The sequence below is a fragment of the Vombatus ursinus genome, unplaced genomic scaffold (genome assembly GCF_900497805.2).
Source record: "Vombatus ursinus unplaced genomic scaffold, bare-nosed wombat genome assembly UNPS02014832.1, whole genome shotgun sequence".
Lineage (NCBI taxonomy): Eukaryota > Metazoa > Chordata > Mammalia > Diprotodontia > Vombatidae > Vombatus > Vombatus ursinus.
The window spans coordinates 9975370-9995961 of NW_020954610.1; the positions used below are offsets into that span (position 1 = coordinate 9975370).

Genomic DNA, 20592 nt, shown 5'->3' on the forward strand with positions numbered 1-20592 from the left:
ATAGCCATTTCTCAAATGAAGAAATGCAAGCTATCAACATACATATGAAAAAATGGTACATATTACTAATATGAGAAATACAAACACAAATACAAATTAAAACAACTAAAATTTGCCATCAGAATGGCAAATATGTCAAAAGAGGGAAATAGCAATTATTGACTTTAGTTGTCAGAAGATAGGCACACTAATACACTTAGTGAAGTCATGAAGTGGTTAAAATTTAACCATTCTGGAAAACCGTTTGGAAATCTAAGCAAAAAGTCAGTAAATTGTATATATCCTCTGGCCAAAGATGTTTCAATTAGATATGTAACCCAAAGAGATCAAGAACAGAAGAAAAGGACCTATGGGCATAAGAATATCATAGAAACACTTTTTTACTGAATCAAAGACATATAAACCAAATAGGTGCCCATCAATTGGTGACTGTAAGAATAAACTGCATAAAAATATGAAGGAATTTTATTGTACCATAAGAAATTACAAATGTGACTGATTTAGAGAAATATGAGGCTGGTATGAACTAATAGAGAATGAAATGAAGAGAAGAAGAACAATTTATGGATGATTACAATTGTACTGTGAAGGAAAAGAACTGTGAAATACTTCAAAACTGACCAAGGCAGCAACTAATCATGACTTCAAAAGACTTGGCATAGACATTTAGGACTAAGGCACAGACACAAATAGGTATTCTCAGATATGATCAATGTGTTAATTTTTTTTGCTTAACAAAATAAGTACATATACACATACATATACATATATACATACATATATACATATATATTTGTTTTAAGAAGGACTTCAAGAGGAAAGAGAAAACAGATCAATGAGAAGGGAAAGACATGAAGAAGAAAATCAAAAATGTTTTTTAAACACAAGAAAAAATGTAGGAGGAGATGTAAAACTGGGCAATTCTGTGAATACCTCGTTAAATGTAATATATGTTTCTTTCTTAAAAATAAAACTATATAACAGAAGTTCAGTTTATTTAATAATCCTCTTCCTTTATCTTTATATCAGATATCTCTGATAAGGCTTTGATATAGAAGATACAGACAATTAATGAAAATAAAAGCTCAAAAGTCATTCCCGAATAAATAAATGTTTAGTTAAAGGGTATGTTCTTAACCACTAATAATAAAAGTAACAAATATGAAAAACAACCTGAAGTTTCACCTCACAACCAACAAATTGACAAAGATAAAAAAAGTAGGAATAGTCAGCGTTAGAGAAGTTGTGCAAATACAAGCCCACTAATGCACTGTTTGTGGAGCTGTGAATTACTGGTCCAATGATTATGGAATGCAATTTTGAATTCTGCCAATAAAGTGACTAAAAGGTCCATATCATTTGACATGGAGAGTCTACTGTTACACATATAATCCAATGAGGTCACTAATAAAAAGAAATGATCCATGTAGCTCAAAATATTTATGGCACCACTTTTTGTAGAAATAAAACAGATGTCCAAAGATTGGGAAATGGCTAAATAAATTGTGGCACATGAATGTAATAGAATATATTACTGCACCATAAAAAACAAGGAACATGATAAATACAGAGAAGCACAGAAAAATTTAAATGAATTATGAAGCAAGCAGAATCAGATCGTAGCTACAACACTGAAAACATCACAACCAAAATACAACTGAAACATAGAAGAGATATGAGTACACACACATGCACACACACACGCACGCGCATGCACACACACACACACACACACACACACACCTCCCCTCTGTTCCTTTGCAGCTAGATGATTCACAGGTATGAACACTTAATATAACAATTTTTTTCAACATGCTGACTGATTCTGCTGTGGTAGGAGGCAGTGTTTAGGTCAATTATAAGGGATAGGACTCGAGAACGTGGAGGATACAGGTCAAACTATAAGTGACATAAATACAAAACATATATCAATATAAAAATCATTTTAAATACTCTTCCTCTATTCTTTGTATACTGAAATGTTTGTGTCTGTAGATAATTTAGCTCACAATTTTTTAAGCTGCCAGAAAAGAGGAAAATTAGAAAAACAAAATGGAAAACAAAAAGACTACAGTACTAACAAACTAAAATTGTTTATTCCTTGAAAGATTAACAAATCAATCAACAAGTATTTATTAAATGTTTACTATGTAGTAAACTACATAGTAGGCACTATGGTAAGCATGAAAAATCAATAAACCTTTAGCAAATCAGTTTTTAAAAGAGATGAAAACTAAATTACTTAAAAAAATGCAAAACATCAAAAGAATTGTTGGAACCTATATTACACAATTGCAAACCAGCAAGAGTGAGAATTTAAAAGTGTTGTGATTGAGAATTTAACAAAAGGGTAAACTGATGCAGAGATAATATTTATTGAGAGATAATATTTAACACCAAGGGCATGCTACCTGTCAATAAGTCAGTCTGTAGCTTGCCTACATTAATGCCAAAGACTCCAGGCAAGAGGAGAGTCTCCCTTAACATAGGTTTTAGGGAGCACAGCACAAAGAACAGATCAGGGTAAGTGACATCATGGAATTAAGGGCAACATGACTGGTTACGGGACTGAAGCGCAGGGAATAACATGAATGGATGGAAGTTAGGTAATAGGGATGGCAACAACCCTCTTTCTTTTCTCATGAGACTAAGAAGTGTTCTTTGTTGGAGTGCAGGTGTGAGACAGAGGACCAGACTTTTGGACAGCAAACCAAAGATGCTTGAAGGATAGCTTGGTGGTATAAAGATAATCAGGCTCAACTCCCTTTCTCTTCACATACATCTCCCAAGGTTGACAAAATTCCTTCAGGTAAAAACAGATGGATTTTTAAACTTACCCCATTACAGGCCAGCTGAACTCTGAACTAAGTTCAGAGACAAAGAACCACCAACTTAAGCAGTTACAAGACAAAAGCAGTTACAGGACAAAACCAATTACTGTAAATAAGATCAAAAAGAAAATGATACAGGATCAATTTTAATCTTATCAAAAGAAAAGGAGGGTTACTTATAAAATCAAATAACATCGAGGTCTTCTTCCAGGAACAGCCTGCCTACATTAATGCCAAAGACTCCAGGCAAGAGGACAGTTCCCCTTAACGTAGGTTTTGGGAAGTACAGCACAAAGAACAGAGCTGGGTAAGACAGCAGGAGATTCTGAGCCCCAGGGTGGTGAAGCAGGCAAGCACAAACCCCAGGACCCACCACCACCACCATCAAAACCTGTCCTGGCACAGTCAGGGGAACCAGCAGACTCCAGCTTGAAAAACTACCACATGGGTTTGGCAGGCAGGGGTCCTCCAGCAGTCAAACCTCCCTGTGCTTCAGCACAACTTCAGGCGGGCAGGCATCTTCCAGTGGCCACCTCCCCACCTCCATCCCTCAAGCTTCAGTGTAGACCTAGGGAAATGCAGAAAAACCCCACCTGGCCTCAGCACATGCCAGACACGACCACTAGAACCCCAGCTCAGCACCAGGTAAGCTGCCAGACCTCTACAGCCTCCAGCGGACAGCACCTGAGGCCACAGCACACAAAGGCAGTGACCAGGCTCCTAGCTCCCAGCACAAGAAGCTTGGAACAGTGACCCCTGTGCTCCAACAGGAGAGTTCAACTTTAAAAGCCAGGAAATAAGCAAACATCATGAGCAAAAAGCAGAAACAAACACTGACCACAGATTCTTTCTGTGGGGACAGGGAAGATAAAAACACAAATTCAGAAGAGGACAACACACTGTCAACATACCCACATCCAAAACTTCAAAGGGGAATATGAACTAGTCTCAAGCCCAAAAGGCCTTCTTGGAAGAGCTCAAGAAGGATTTTAAAAGTCAAATAAGAGAGGAAGAAGAAGAACTGGAAAAAGAAATGAGAGATATGCAAAAGAGAGTCAACAGCTTGGAAATGGAAGGACAAAAATTGACTGTAGAAAACAATTCCTTAAAAAATACAATTGATGGAAATAGTAGAGTACTTTTCTGAATCCAACTCTATTTTTATTTTACACAGTATTTCTCAGCTGTGATCTTCGGAGCAAAAGCCAATGGCAGGAAAAAAATAGTTTGTACCAGTTTCATGAAGTATGTCTTTGGGTTTTTGTAAATAATTTTAACTCAAATAAAATTGCTACTTTCAATATATATGTGTAAAAAAATATATATAATTGACCAAATGGGGGAAAACAAGTCCACTGAAGAAAACAACTCCTTAAAAAAGTAGAAATGGACAAATGGAAAAGGAGGCACAAAAACTCACTGAAGAAAACAATTTGTTAAAAATTAGAATTGGGCAAGTGGAAGCTAATGACTCTATGAGACATCAAGAATCAAACAAAATCAAAAGAATGAAAAAATAAAAGAAAATGTAAAATACCTCATTGGAAAAACAGTTGACCTGGAAAACAGATCCAGAAGACATAATTTAAAAATTATTAGTCTACCTGAAAGCCATGATTAAAAAAAGAACCTGGACAGCATTTTTCAAGAAATTATCAAAGAAAACTGTCCTGAGGTCCTTGTACCAGAGGGTAAAATAGTCATTGAAAGAGATCCCAAATTGAAAACGCCAAAGAATATCATAGCCAAATTCCAGAATTATCAGGTCAAGGAGAAAGTACTGCAACCAGCAAGAAAGAATCAATTTAAATATGGTGGAACCACAGTCAGAATTACACAGGACCTTGCAGCTTCTACATTAAAGGATCAGAGGGTTTGGAATATGATATTCTGGAAGGCAACGGTGCTTGGATTACAACCAAGGATCAACTACCAAGCAAAATTGAGCATAATCCTTCAGGGGAACACAGACATTCAATGAAAAAGGGGAGTTCCAAATTTTCCTGATGAAAAATCTAGAATTGGAACAAAAAATTTAATCTTCAAATGCATGACTAAAGAGAATAAAAATGTAAACAGGAAAAGAAAAAAAAAAACATGTTATTCAGTAAGGTTAAACTGTTTACAATCCTACATAGGAAGATGATACTTTTAACTCCTGAGAATTTTATCTTTATTATGACATTTAGAAAGGGTATATATAGACAGAGAGTGTGGATGTAAGTTGACTTTGATATGACAATAAAAAATGAATTAAGGGGGAGAAAAAAAGATTGTACTGGAAGAAGAGGAAAGGAGTAAGTAGAAAAGGATAAATTACATCACATGAAATGGCACAAAGACTTACTACACAGTAGAGGAAAAGAAGGGAGAGAGGCAAGATTGTTGAAGCCTTACTCTCCTCAGATTTTGCTCAAAGAGGGAATATCACACACACTCAATTGGGTATAGGAATCTATCTTACCCTATAGGAAGTAGGAAGGGAAAGGGGGAAGAAAAAGGAGAGGGTCAATAGAAGGGAGGGCAGATTGAGTGAGGTGGTAGTCAGAAGCAAAACTCAGGTGAGGAGGAAAAGGGGGAAAGGAGAGATAAAAACAAACAGAGGGAAAGATAGGATGGAGAGAAAGACACAGTTAGTAATCATAACTGTAAAATGGGAACTGGGATGAACTCTCCCATAAAACCAAATTAGATAGCAGAGTGGATTAAAAACCCTAATACTACAATATGTTATGTTGTTTACAAGAAACAAATTTAAAACAAAGAGATACACACAGAATAAAGGTAAAAGGCTGGAGCACAATATATTATGCTTCAGCTGAAGTAAAAAAAAGCAGGAGTAGCAATCCTGATCTCAGACAAAGCAAAAGTAAATATAGATCTAATTAAAAAGGATGAGGAAGGAAACCACATCCTACTAAAAGGTATCACAGACAATGAAGTAATATCAATACTAAACAAATATGCACCAAGTGGTATTGCATTCAAATTCTTCGAGAAGTTAAGGGAGTCACAGGAAGAAAGAGACAGCAAAACTATACTAGTAGGGGATCTCAACCTCCCCCTCTCAGAACTAGATAAATTAACCACAAAATAAACAAGAAAGAAATTAAGGAGGCGAATACATTCCTAGAAAAGTTAGATATTGTGAGAGAGGATCTCTCGGGGTGAAGCCTCCTCAAAGAGTTAATCCTTTGACCTTGTAAAGAAACATGCTTTTCAACACAACCTGTACTTTACCAAACCCTCCCCCTTCCCAAACTTGTTTTTAGGCAGGTAGCAAGGAGGAATAACACCCCCCTTCTAAAACTGCTTACTCTTGCAAAAACTTCCTGCCTTTTTTTTTTCTTGTCTCTAGTAGGCAACTGTTTTTTGTTTTGTCTGTTCTCTGCTGCTAGGGTAGAACTTCCAAAAATAGATTGTGCCCTCAAGGCTTGCACCAATGAGCTGATAGGAAGGGAGTTAGGGAGGAGGAGTTGTGGTTAGGACGCTATATAATCTTTCTTTGCTGAGCACACTCTTGCACTCTTCCACCAGAGCCATCTTAGGCAGACGGAGGGTGCCCTTTCTCGAGAAAGCTAATAAAGAAAACTTTCTTTTTGCTAAAATCTCCGAGTCTCCGATTTATTGGTAAGGGTCTCTGTACCCCACACAATATGGTAGACTTCTGAAGAAAATCGAATGCGGATGTAAAGGAATATACCTTTTTCTCGGCAGCACATGGCACTTACACAAAAATCAACCGTGTAATAGGGCATAAAAACCTCACAATCCAATGCAGAAAGGCTGAAGTATGAAATGCATTTTTTTCAGATCATGATGCAATAAAAATTACATGTAATAAAAGAGCCATGGAAAGACAGACTACAAATTAATTGGAAACTAAATAATCTAATCCTAAAGAATGAATGGGTCAAACAACAAATCATAAACAATCAATAATTTCATCCAAGAGAATGACAATAATGAGACAACATACCAAAACTTGATGTAGCCAAAGCAGTTCTTGGAGAAAATTTTATATTTCTTGGTGCTTACATGAATAAAATAGAGAAAGAGGAGATCAATGAACTGGGCGTGAAACTAAAAAAGCTAGAAAAAGAACAAATTAAACATCCTCAATTAAATACCAAATTAGAAATTCTGAAAACTAAAGAAGAAATTAATAAAATTAAAATTAAGAAAACTATTGAACTAATAAATAAAACTAAGAGCTGGTTTTATGAAAAAAAATAATAAAATAGATAAACTTTTGGTTAATTTGAATTAAAAAATAAATAAGAAAACCAAATTACCAGCATCAAAAAATGAAAAGGGTGAATTCATCACCAATGAAGAGAAAATTAAAAAATAGGAGCTATTTTGCCCAACTGTATGCCAACAAACTTGACAATCTAAGTGAAATAGATAAATATTTACAAAAATGTAAAGTGTCCAGATTAAGAGAACAGGAAATAAAACACTTAAATAACCCGATATCAGAAAAATAAATTGAACAAGCCATCAATGAACTCCCTAAGAAAAAATCTCCAGGGCCAGACGAATTTACAAGTGAATTTTCTATCAAACATTAAAAGAACAATTAATTCCAATACCATATATACTATTTGGGAAAACAGGCGAAGGAGGAGTGCTACCAAATTCTTTTTATGATACAAACATGGTACTGATACCTAAACCAGGAAGAGCCAAAACAGAGAAAGAAAATTAAAAACCAATTTCCCTAATGAACATAGACGCAAAAATTTTAAATATTAGCAAAAAGATTACAGCAACTTATCATGAAGATAACAGATTATGACTAGATAGGATTTATATCAAGAATGCAGGGCTGGTTCAATACTAGGAAAATGTATAAGCATAGTTTACCATATCAATAACAAAACAAAAATCATGATTATCATAACAGATTCAGAAAAAGCTTTTGACAAAATATAACACCTATTCCTATTAAAAACACTAGAAAGCATAGGAATCAATGGAGTCTTCCTTAAAATGATAAATCAAACCATTAGCAAGTTATTATATGTAGTGAGGGATAAGCTTAGAAGCATTTCCAATAAGACCAGGGATGAAACAAGGATGTCCATTATCACCACTGTTACTCAACATCCTACTAGAAATGTTAGCTTTAGCTATAAGAGAAGAAAAAGAAATTGAAGGAATTAGAATAGGCAAAGAAGAAACAAAGCTATCACTTTGCAGATGATATGATGGTATGCTTAGAGAATCAACTAAAAAACTACTTGAAATAATAAACAACTTCAGCAAAGTTGCAGGATATAAAATAAACTCAAATAAATCACTGGCATTTCTATATATTACTAACAAAGCCCAACAGCAAGAGATAGAAAGAGAAATTCCATTTAAAATTACTATAGACAATATAAAATATTTGGGAGTCTACCTGCCAAAACAAACTCAGAAACTATATGAACACAATCACAAAACACTTTCCACACAAATAAAGTCATATCTAAATAATTGGAAAAATATCAGTTGCTCATGGGTAGGCCCGAGCTAATATAATAAAAATGACAATTCTACCTAAATTAATTTACTTATTCAGTGCCATACCAATCAAACTACCAAAAATATTTTATAGAGCTAGAAAAAATAATAAAATTCAACTGGAAGAACAAAAGGTCCAAAATGCAAGGGAAGGTGGCCTAGCCATATCAGATCTAAAACTGTATTACAAAGCAACAATCATCAAAATTACTTGATACTGGCTAAGAAATACAGTGGTAGATCAGTGGTATAGACTAGGTACACAAGACAGAGTAGTCAATGACTATAGTAATCTACTATAAACCCAAAGACTCCAGCTTCTGGGATAAGAACTCACTATTTGACAAAAACTGCTTGGAAAACTAGAAAACAACATGGCAGAAATTAGGCATAGACCAACATCTTACACTGTACACCCAAGATAAAGTCAAAATGGATACATGATTTGGATATAAAGAGGGATACTATAAGCAAATTAAGAGATCAAGGAATAGTTTACCTATCAAAACCAAGGAGAATGGAAGAATTTATGACCAAACAAGAGAGAGGAAACATTATGAAATGGAGAATGGATCATTTTGATTACATTAAATTGAAAAGCTTTTGCACAAACAAAATCAATGCAATCAAGATTAGAAGGGATGCGGGAAGACGGGACACAATTTTTGCTGCCAGTATCTCTGATAAAGGCCTCATTTCTAAAATATGTAGAGAACTGAGTCAAATTTATAAGAACCTAAGTCATTCTCCAGTTGATAAATAGTCAAAGGATATGAACAGGCAGTTTTCAGATGAAGAAATTAAAGCTATCTATAGCTATACGAAAAATGCTCTAAATCACTATTGATTAGAGAAATGAAAATCAAAACAACTCTGGGATACCACATTACACCTATTAGACTGACTAACATGATAAAACAGGAAAATGGTAAATGTTGGAGAAGATGTGGCAAAATTGGAACACTAATACATTGTTGGTGGAGCTGTGAACTGATCCAACCATTCTGGAGAGCAATTTTCTGGAAAGCAATTTGGAGCTTTGCCCAAAGGGCTATCAAACTGTACATATCCTTGACCCAGCAATACCACTTCTAGGTCTGTATCCCAAAGAGATTATAAAAATGATAAAAGGACCCACATGTACAAAATAGCAACTCCTTTTGTGGTGGCCAAGAACTGGAAATTGAGGGGATACCCATCAATTGGGGAATGGCAGTTGTGGTATATGAACGTAATGGAATACTACTGTTCCGTAAGAAATGATGAGTAGGCACACTTCAAAAAAACCTGGAAAGACTTGTATGGACTGATGCTGAGTGAAGTGAGCAGAACCAGGAGAATACTGTACACAGTAACCACCACACTGTGCAATGACTGACTTTGATAGACTTGGCTCTTCTCAGCAATGCAAGGATCTAAGACAATTCCAAAAGTCTCATGATGGAAAATGCCATCCACATTCAGAAAAGGACTTATGGAGTCTGAATGGAGATTAAAACATACTATTTGCCCTTTTTTGCTCATTTCTTCTTTCTCATGATTTCTCCCATTGGTTCTAATTCTTCTTTACAACATGACTAATGTGAAAATAGGTTTAATATGAATGTATATGCATAACATATATGAGATTGCATGCCATCTTGGGGAGGGTGGAGCGGAAGGAGGCAGAGAAAATTTAGAACTCAAAATCTTATAAAAGTGAATGTTGAAAACTAAAAATAAATAAGTTAATTTTTTTTTAATTGTATATCAAATAACAACCCAGTTAACAGAAAATTAGAGATTTTAACAGCCTGTTCCCCAAAACAAGAAGCTGAACTAATAGAACTACCAACGGGAGAAAAAAGGGAAAAAACCTTGTCTAGATAGATTTACAGGCAAATTCATACAAATGTTAAAAGAATAATTCAATTAAAATAATTTAAAGAACAATTAATAACTGTGCTACACAAATTATTCAAGAATTGAAAAATATAACTCATTTTTTGAAGATTTTTTGGTTTTTTTTTTTACATTTTAATTTATTTTTAGCATTCTTTTCTTTTTAAATTGCATCCAAAGTCTATCCCTCCTTCCCACCCCCTCACCCACTGAGTCAGAAGGCAAGCAATATGACATAAATTACACATGTGAAATCATATATGACATATTTCCCTATTAGCAATATTGAGGAAAAAAACTTTAATTTATACTCAGAGTTTATCAGTTCTTTCTAGAGGTGGACAACATTTTTTTTTTATCATGAGTCCTTTGGAATTGTCTTGGATCATTGTATTGATCACAGTTATCCAAGTCTTTCAGTTTATGATCATTACAACATTGCTGCCAACTCACTTTTATAGACATATATAGTATTGATAGCTAAGTTACAATGCTAAAGCAAAGGGAGTATTACAGACCAATATAACCAGTGAATATTGATAAATAAATTTAAATAAACTACTAGGAAAAAAGGTTATTATAATATAATCCAAAAAATTATTATAAGCACTTTCAATTTATATCAAGGATATAAAGATCATTCATCACTATCAAAATAAATGAAAGAAAAATTAACAAAAGAGAATATTTTAACAAAAATGCCCCCCAAAACATGGTTATCTTAATAGATGCAGAAAAAGTCTGAGAAAACACAACACATCTATGCTAAAACAACAACAAAATATAGCCATGGGGGTTGGGGGACATTTTTATTACACTGAAAAATGACGTCTAAAACCAAGTTTCAATCATGTATAGTGAGGAAACACTAGAATTTTCCAAGTCAACACAGAAGTAAAACTAGGGATAATCCTTTACTCATTTATCTGACAAAGTTCTGTGTGACGGAAATAAAAGAAAAGAAAGAAAATTAAAGGTGCAAACATGGGCAAAGAAAAAACAAGATTATCTATACTTGCCTATAATATGATAGTTTACTTAGAAAACCCCAGAGAAACAGCCAAAAAAAAAACAAACCCACTCACAAATGATCACTTCAGCAAAATAGCAAGATATAAAAGCGTATCTACAAAAAACAAAAGCATTTCTATATAGAAAATTTTTAAATATGAAAAGAAATATTAGAAAGTCCCACTCAAAAATGCATAAAATATCTTCATTTCTACCTACTAAGACACAATCAAGACATATAAACACCTTTGTAAAACATTCTTTAAAAAATAAATATCTAGAAGGATATTTACTGCTAATGGATGGGCTGTGCTGTAATCTTTAAAAATTATAATACTACTTCAATTAATTTACAGATAAACCAAACTACCAAGTAGAACTTCACAAAACTAGATAAAATAAAATTTAGGAAAACAAAAGATAAGAGAATCTCAGTGGAAATAATGGGGGAGAGGGAGGCAAAGTAGGAATAAATGGGGATGGCATTTCCAGACTTCAAACTACATTACAGACAGTTCTGACTTTATGTAAGTTGATCCTTCCAAAGACCTCTACATATAGCAATTTTTATGAAATGTGAATTTGTCCACAACATGGAGAAGGAAGGGAGAGAGAAAGAGAGAGGGAAGAAGGAAGGAGATCTTGCACTTGAGAAGGGAGGAGACTAGCACATGGTTCCAGGACACATGGGCACCAGGGACAGAGAAGCAAGAGCAGGAGGAGGAACACCCTGGGGGTCAGTGCCAGCCAGGAGGCAGGGGACCTAGCCAGAACCAAAGGAGGTGGCAGATGGGGGTAGATATGTGGAGAATGGACATAGACACAGATAGGAGAGGAAAGAAAACATTAAGGAATGAGGACAGACAAATCAGGACAAAAAGGCAGTACTCAGAAGACAGACACAAAGTGGGTGGGAAGGAGGTCTCAAGCCAAGCCCTTGATCCTGTAAAGGCAGTGGGGTCTTTCACTTGGTGGCTTTTGTTTTAGGGGTTTTTTTGGTGGATGGGGAGATGATGCAGAACACCCAGTCAAGGAGCAGGAGCAGAGAGTTCGGACTTATTTCAGAATTCTTTGTATAAGGCAAGTTTACATAAAGCAAAAATTGTCCTGTATAAAGTTGTAATAAAACAGAACAAACCAAATAAGAATCAGAAACAAATTTTAGTTCTCAATTGACTCAGTGTTCAACAAAGCTAAGAATGACAATTACTTGGGAAAGAATTCCTTGAGAAGAATTACTGGAAAAACTGAAAAGCAGATGACCCAACAAACATTTTATGCCATAAATCAGAGTAAGATAAAAATGAAAATATGACAAATATAATTCACACTACTAAAGAGAATTAGAAGAGAAGCAGATTAGCTGTCTTTAGCTATGATTGGGGGGAAGAATCCTTAACATAACAATAGAGGTGATCAAAAAAAATCAAGTGGATAAATTTAATTACATGGAATTGATAAGCTTTTGAGCTACTCGATAACAAGTGGTCAACAAAGAACAAAAAATTGCAATTGAATATCTCATAAAGGTCTGATGTTCAAGATAAGGAATGAAGATGAATCAATATTTAAGATCCATAATCATACCCCACTGAACAAGTGTTCAAAATCATATGAACAGTTTCCCAAAAAGCATTTGTAACCTACAACCAACCACATGAAAGATTATTCTTAACCACTAAAAATAAGAAAAATGCAAATCAAAACCACTCGGATCTTACACCTAGCAAGTTGACAAAGATGACAAAAGATGGGAATAGTCACTGCTGGATGACTGAACTGAGCAACTTGGAATTATGTTGTTGTTTTTAAGTGACTCAAAGAACCTGTGTTATCACCTCAAAAAGGCTCCATATCTACCAAAATATTTATACCAGAACTTTTTCTGGTAGCAAAAAATTAGAAACAAAGTAGATGTCCATTTATTAACTAGCCAAGTAGCATCACGTTAATAAAATAGAATATTATTGCACTGTAAGGTACGGTAACATAAAGAAGTCAGAGAAAGAAAAATTAAGTGAGCTGATGCAGAATAAAGTAGGCAAAACAAGAAAAACAATAGCCATAATGTATACAACAATACAAATAGAAAGATGAAAAACCTGAATTCTGTGTAATTATAATGACCAAGAATCTGATTATAATGACCAAGAATCTGGGCCCTGAAGAAGAGATAAGAAACTGCACATACATCCCTTACTTCTTTGCAGAGGATGGGTATTATGGGCATGGAATATAATATATACTGTAAGACTCAAGTGATGTAAAAAAAAATTACTGATGAGTTTTAAGTGCATGTGAAACTTAATTAGAAGAGACTAATCAAGTTCTTCATAGAATTTGTCTACCTCTGCATCAGATTTTGGCACATAAACTACCATTATCTTCTTTTTACAAATGTTTATCATAAACACTTAAAGACAAGATTATATCAAGCATCTCATGAAATTGTTAATTCCTTTAGATGCAGTAAATTTAGAATAAAAGCATATCCTGTAATACAAGTTACTTATTCAACCTTATTTATCTTGTCAATACTTTAGTAAAAATGTCTTTTGAATTCAATATAAAAATCCTATGCTAATACTTTCATTACATCTTTACATCTCTAAAACTCTTCATTATAAGACTTAAGTTTAAGATATAAAATTTAAATGTTTACTCCATTAACTCCATTAATATACTCCATTAACACTCTACTTCCAATAGCTGACACAGAACCAGCATTCTCAATATGTAAAAGCCTCACAATTAGCAATTTAAGATTTAATAAAATTGTAAGCATAACTGAAAACTCTCTGCCATATCTCTACTCACTGAAACATAAAAAGTACACTCTCTAATCATTCAAAAACTCTGGGCAGCAACTAACTATAGTGCTTATATTCTGAACAATGCCTCTCACCACTGTTATTACATGTATCTTATTTAAAACTTTGTATGCCCTCTACAAGTTGTTCTGCATATCACAATGTTAACTCTATCAACTATTTCCCATACTATAAGAATCACAGATAAGTTAGTTCAAATGTCTTGCTATAGGACAGTACAAATAAAAATCATTCTAATTATATTTTAAAGGAAGTATCTTCCTAAGTAAAAAATAATCAAAACTTATAATACTTCAACATATTATACTCCAGGCAATGGCTGTTAGAAACTCTTTTAATTCGGGGCAAGTCATCAGTCTCTCAGAAACCTGAGCAACTCCTTAAAACTAATAAATTGCAAGACAATAGAGGGGCTTTTCTCACTAGGAGTCATCTATACTGCTGAAATCCACCCCCACTTTTGAAATTCACAAGAATTTACTGAGTGCTAGAGGTTGTAAAGGATATTAAATAAATTTTTCAACTCCAATATCGCATCGTTTGAGATCATGTTTAGTCAAATGGACCCCCAATAAATGATCGTGTAAGACAATACCTACAAAACAGAACCATGAAGCCAAACTACAAGAAAGAAACCAAACCACCCACAAAATTTTCTGAAAAACACTGAGAAATGTACAATTAGATTTTGCAAAGTGTTAAATCCAAAGGTCTTAAAGGAAGAAATGCTAACTTCACTAATCTTGATTTTTCAAAAAATACAACCGTATTTTTAATGGATAGAGTGGCACAATTTAAGTGTTTTGATACTTAAAAAGGAAAATGAGGACTGTCACAGATCATCTTGATAGAATGTATTCTTTATGAGATATCACCCCCACAATCTGGAATGCCCCTCCCCTTGCTATCCTTTAATGTCCAGCTCAAATCTCACCTCCAAAATAAAACTTTTCTCAAGACTAATCCAACCTACTAACCTCTCCCTCTTCTTTATTCTGAGCAATTAGATTACAAGTCTCTTGGGGTCAAGTCCTGTTTCTATATAGTTTGTTATTCTTCATTATGCCTACCACAAGGCCTTCCTCAAGATAAAGGTTCAATTAATAAATATGTTGATTATATTCTTTTAAAAGATTGCCACTAAAGTCATACTATATTTTCACAACTTGCAAACATTAATAAATTTTAGTCAAAGAATTAGAAAACACTGAAGATACTAACTTGACCAAAGGGTACGGAATATAGAATCAATTTAAATAACTTTTGATAAAATGGTGTAACAATTAGGAAATCTGAGAAGGAATCCAACTGTACAAATACAACATAAGCTATGCATAAATAGGGGCACAAAAGACACTAAGGATTATAGTAAATACAAGCAATAAATGCATATTTTTTAGTGCAATGCCCAGAGTCTCGGCCCTAGCACAGAGATGGGGAAGCACCAGTCCACTTGCAATAGAGGAGATGGAGTACTTAAAAGTGCAGACTTGCATATATAATCGGACACAGTCACTGTATTGGTTTTTGTTTAACTATTTTTCTTTGTTAGCAACATGTGCGTCTATGATATCTGGAAACAACTGTGACGGAAAAGTAAAATGCAACAGTAAAATTTATTTAGAAAATAAAAGATCATGATACTATAATGCCAAAAGAATTATATGCAGGTCTATGAAGAATCAAAATATTAAAAATTCTATTAAGTAGAGATGTCATAACCACATAAAACAGGGATTTTTAACCTAGAGTCCATGAATCTTTTTAAATATTTTGATAACTACTTCAACATAATTTCTTTGTAATCACATACACACACTTATAAAACTTTATGCATTAAAAACATCACTCCGAGAAGGGGTCCATAGGCTTCAGACTGCCAAAAGGTGACATAAAAAAAGGTTAAGAATCCCTGAAATATGGGATCATTTCAATTACACGAAATTGAAAAGCTTTTGCACTCACACACAAGAATCAGAAGGGAAGCAGTCAATTGGGGGAAAAATTTCACACCAAATATTTTCAGATAAGGGTCTGATATAAAAGATACAGAGTAAACAAATATTTATATAGAAAACATTTTCTATTGGATAAATGACCAAAGATATACACAAATAGTTCTCCAAAGAAGAACTGCATATCTAAGAAATAAAAAAGTCAGGCAAAAATGTACAGATGAGATAATGCTATAGTTTCTATCACTAGGGAAACTGCAAGCCCTCAAAGGGTTCAGCTGATGAGTCAATGTCAATAGATGGCTATCATTAGAGGACAGTTGGTGAAGGCCAGCTCCACCACATTGTATTTTCTTTCCTATAAGGGGCTCTATGTACATAACAGATCTGCAATAAATGTTTTCTGTATGGATTATTCAAAAGCTGTAATATATAGATTTCATTAAATGAATTACTGAAGAAGAAAAAAAACAAAGAACTGCAATTATTAACAACCATATGGAAGAAAGTTCTAAATCACTAATAAGAGGTAAGAAGAAAACTCCAAATCTAAACAACACTAAAAGGTTTCACCTCAATCCAACAAATTAGCAAAGATGACAAAAAATGGGAAGGGTCAAGGGGTTGTGCAAAGAAAAGCACACAAATGCACAGCTGGTGGAGCTGTGAATTACTGGTCAAACCACTGTGAAAAACAACTTGGAATTCTGCCAGAGATCCCATGGCTTAGCATATACCCCAAGTAGTTCAATGATAAAAAGAGAGGCTCAATATACACCAATACTTTTCGCATTACTTTGCATAGCAAAGAGTGGAAACAAATTAATGCCTATTGACTGGGGAAAGGGAGCTAGGTGGTTCAGTGAGTAAAGCACTAGGCTTGGAATCAGGAAGACTCATCTTCATGAGTTCGAATGTGGCTTCAGACACCTACTAGCTGGGTAACCCTGGGCAAGTCACTTAACCCTGTTTGTCTGAGTTTCCTCATCTGCAAAATGAGCTAGAGAAGGAAATGGCAAACCACATCAGTATCTTTGCCAAGAAAACCTAAATGGCACCCACCCAGCAAAATTGAGTATAATCCTTTACGGTAAAAAATGGTCATTCAATGAAAAAGGGGACTTTCAAGCATTCCTGAGGAAAAGACCAGAGCTGAATATAAAATTTGACTTTCAAATACAAGACTCAAGTGAAACATGGAAGAGGTAAACAGGAAAGAGAAATCGTAAGAGACTTACTAAGTTTGAACTGTTTACATTCCTGCAGGGAAAGATGATATTTGTAACTCATGAGTCCTTCGTCAGTATTAGGGTAGTGGGAGAGAAAAAAATTATGTGTGTGTAGAGATAGACAGAGGACACAGGGTAAGTTGAAGATGAAGGGGTGATATCTGGAAAATAAAATTAAGGGGTGAGAGAATATTATACTGGGAGAACGAGAAAGGGAGAAGTAAAATGGGGTAAATTATCTCACATGAAACAGACAAGAAAAGGCTTTTACAATGGAGGAGAAATGGGGAAAGGTGAGAGGGAATAAGTGAATCTTATTCTCATAGGATTTGTAAGGAGGGAATAACATACACAATGGGGTATGGAAATCTATCTTACCCTACAGGAAAATAAGGGGGGAAGGGGACAAGAGAGCAGGGGGTTGAAAGAGGGGAGGGCAGACTGGGGGGGGGTTAATCAAAAGCAAACACTACTGAGGAGGGACAGGGTCAAAAGAGAGAATAGAATAAATGGGGGGTAGGATAGGGTGAAGGGAAATATACTTAGTTTTTCACAACATGACCACTATGGAAGTGTTTTGCATGACTACACATCTATAACCTGTATCCAGATGCTTGCCTTTTCAATGAGGGTAGGTGGGGAGGGAGGAATGGAGAAAATTTGTAACCCAAAGTTTTAAAAACACATGTTAAAAATAAAAAAAGGAAAACGAGAAAGAAAAAAAAAAAGAAAACCTAAATGGGATCACAAAGAGTCAGATGTGACTGAAACAGCTGAATTAACAACAAAGATTGGTGAATGGTTAAACAAATTGCGGTACAATGAAATATTACTGTAATGTGAAAAATAAACATGAATACAGGAAGACATGGAAAGACATATGATCTGTTGCAAAGTAAACAGAACCAGGAAAACAATATATACAATTACCATAATAATGCAAACAGAAAGAAAACAAAAATAAAACTAAAACTGTTGTAAAATTATAATGACCAAGCTTGGCCCTAAAGAAGAGAGGTGATCTCTCTCTGCTTCATGGAGGGAACTACAGATGTGGAAGATTACATATAATGATGATCTTGGTCCTCTCTTTATTCTTTGCTGTAAAGTACAGTTCTCAGAGAAGATGAGGAAGAAGTAATAAAATGAAAAAGGTAGGTGATGTAAAAACAAAAGTTCAATAAAAATTTATTTTGTTTTTAAATCTCTAGTAGCTCTGGGAAGGTAAAGGAGTTGTCATTCAAAATAACCATGTATCAGTCCACTTATATTCCTCTGAACATTTACTGTACTGAAATCTGCTCTCACTGAGATAAAGTTTTAAGGCGGAAGTAGAAGATTGTACTGTAGCATGAGACACTTTAGGAGATACTGAAGACTTCAGCAGAGTACCACAGTACATGGAAGATTACAGGTATGCTGAAGATATAGAAAGAAGGATAAGGATAGGGATAAAACTGTGATTTCATTCATAAAGGCAACTCCATGATGACGAAACTCTCCAATGATGCAAGCTGTCACCTTAGCTGCAATTTATAGACTCAGAGCAGCCCAGAGCATTTGTCCAGGGTCACATACCCAGTATATCTGTGACAGCATAAGAACCCAGGTCTTCTTAACTCTGAGGCTAGTTCTCTATCCACTGAGCAACACTGACTCATGTTTAAAAAAAAAAAATAACAAATTTCACTTATATTAAAATATTACCTGGCACCAACATAAATTATCTTCCTCCCTACCGCTCCTGTCCCTAACTGCTCCTTGGACTCAGAGTCAAACTAGTACTTACTATATAGTCAACTAAGTTACATATTAAATAGGTTTTTGTGGCCTACACTGTAAAACTGAATATAATAATACTGTTTCTCTGGGAAAGCTGCAAACAAATCTTACAAACTAGCTTTTGGAATACAACCCTTTCAAGCTTAGTATGTGCAGAAAAAGCAAGAGGTATATCAGATTCAATATTAGAAATGTGCTAATGGTGAAATTGGTTTCATTACTACAGTTTTCAGGCAAGTAACGGATCAAAACTTGAGTCATTTAAATCAGCATTCTGACAATGATGTGCAAAAGATGAAATGTATGATCTCACTGATTTTCACTCCATAGTTTCTATTTCTGAAATACTACAAAGAAGTGTAAACAAAAACATTCTACAAATGCGCAAAATCGTCTATGCCAAAATTGTATCTTTCTTTTTACTTGAAACTCTGATGTATATTGTCCAGCAAGTTAAAAAGATATGTTAAAGAATTTTATTTCATATTTACATACTATTAGAACTGAAGAGAACCTGAAGGATCAATTTTTTTTTAGGCAACTGGGGTTAAGTGACTTGCCCAGGGTCACACAGCTAGCAACTGTCAAGCAACTGATCTGAGGCCACATTTGAACTCAGGTCGTCCTGACTCCAGGGCCAGTGCTCTAGCCACCTCCACACCTAGCTGCCCCATAAGGGATCATTTTATCCAATCCTTTTATTTTACAGATAAGGAAACTGGGGCCTCAGAAGAGATCAAGCAAAATGCCCTCAGTCACTCAGCACCAAGCATCCAGCATGCATACAACATAGCAACTTCCTTCTGAAACAAAGGATTATCTGTAAACTGTGAAGGCACTTTTCACAATACCTGATGAAAATGAACTATATATAATATTAACACTACTACCTTTAATGTATTTGCAAACTTCCACCAGTGAACAAAACATTTCTCATTTATTCTTATGGCAGCTTTTCGAAGTAGGATGGGACTGGTTTATGTCCTTTTTGTTGCCATTTGTAAAATGGAGATACTGGAGTGACAAAGAAATTAAACAATTTATCAAATACCACCATTATTAGTTAGCAGCTGGCCGAGTTAAAACTTACTTAAAGCTCCTGGGCAACCAATCACAGTGTTAATAACACTGTAAAGTGAAAAATAAATAAATAAAAATAATTGATAGACTACATCTCAAGCTTTATCATTCCTTAAGCTTCAACTGATCTAGGAAAAAAAACCTCACACAGTACAAGCTAATCCTGTAGGAAGACTCAAAAAAAAAAAAGGTAAATCACTTTTAAAAAAGATAAAGTCACCTTTAAAAAGTGACTAGCTTTGACATATTTACTGTGCACAAAGCTAATGACAAATTGAGGTGCACAAAGCACTAAAAATAAGTCTCTAAAACAAATTAAAAGCATTAGTGTAAACTGGCATAAAATAAGATTCAGTTATCTCACTATTTAATCAGTTAAGCTTATTTTCCCATGAATTTTGCCTGTTCTTAATATGCTAAACCAATTTGCAAAAGTTGTGTAATTCATAAACACAAAACCCCAGAGCAATGAAGAATGGAC

The 20592-nt window shown here is 34.6% G+C and overlaps 1 protein-coding gene across 3 annotated transcripts in view; it reads right to left on the reverse strand.

The window, feature by feature from the left end:
- Positions 1–20592, reverse strand: part of LOC114025634 (vacuolar protein sorting-associated protein 13A-like) — a 282189-nt gene that overhangs the window by 260580 nt on the left and 1017 nt on the right. The gene's annotated exons all lie outside the window — the stretch shown is intronic.